This window comes from Ambystoma mexicanum, unplaced genomic scaffold, assembly GCF_040938575.1.
Source record: "Ambystoma mexicanum isolate Mex_15411 unplaced genomic scaffold, UKY_AmexF1_1 Mex_scaf3, whole genome shotgun sequence".
Taxonomy (NCBI): domain Eukaryota; kingdom Metazoa; phylum Chordata; class Amphibia; order Caudata; family Ambystomatidae; genus Ambystoma; species Ambystoma mexicanum.
The window spans coordinates 13835282-13836576 of NW_027182444.1; positions in this window are offsets into that span (position 1 = coordinate 13835282).

Below are 1295 nucleotides of genomic sequence, written 5' to 3' on the forward strand. Positions count from 1 at the left end.
CCAAACCTGAGATCCTTCCGATAGCATGAGATGTGATATCTCAATGCTTCTAATACCAAACCTGAGATCCTTCCTATAACATGAGATGTGATATCCGAATCCTTCCCCTTCCAAACCTGAGACCCTCCCTTTAGCATGAGATGTGATATCCAACTCCTTCCCATTCCATTCCTGAGACCCTTCTGATAGCATGAGATGTGATATCTCAATGCCTCTAATACCAAACCTGAGATCCTACCTCTAACATGAAATGTGATATCCAACTCTTTCCCCTTCCAAACCTGAGAGCCTTCCTATAGCATGAGATGTGATATCCAAGTCCTTCCCATTCCAATCCTGAGACCCTTCCTATAGCTTGAGATGTGATATCCAACTCCTTCCCATTCCAATTCTGAGACCCTTCCTATACTATGAGACTTGATATCTCAATGCTTCTAATACAAACGTGAGACCCGTAATATAACATGAGATGTGATATCCAAATCCTTCCCCTTCCAAACCTTAGACCCTTCCTTTATCATGAGATGTGATATCCAACTCCTTCCCATTCCAATCCTGAGATCCTTCCGATATCATGAGATGTGATATCTCAAAGCTTCTAATATCAAACTTGAGACCCTCCCTATAGCATGAGATGTGATATCCAAGTCCTTCCCATTCCAATCCTGAGACCCTTCCTATAGCATGAGATGTGATATCTCAATGCTTCTAATACCAAACCTGAGACCCTTCCTATAACATGAGATGGGAATATCCAACTCCTTCCCATTCCAATCCTGAGACCCTTCCGGTAGCAGAGATGTGATATCTCAATGCTTATACCAAACCTGAGATCCTTCCTATAACATGAGATGTGATATCCAACTCCTTCCCATTCCAATCCTGAGACACTTCCTATAGCATGAGATGTGATATCTCACTGCTTATACCAAACCTGAGACCCTTCCCATAGCATGAGATGTGATATCCAACTCCTTCCCATTCCAATCCTCAGACCCTTTCTATAGCATGAGATGTGATATCTCAATGCTTCTAATATCAAACTTGAGACCCTACCTATAGCATGAGATGTGATATCCAAGACCTTCCCATTACAATCCTGAGACACTTCCTATAACATGAGATGTGATATCCAACTCCTTCCCATTCCAATCCTGAGACCCTTCCTATAGCATGAGATATGATATCTCAATACTTCTAATACCAAACGTGAGATCCTTCCGATAACATGAGATGTGATATCCAAATCCTTCCCCTTCCAAACCTGAGACCCTCCCTTTAGCATGAGATGTGAT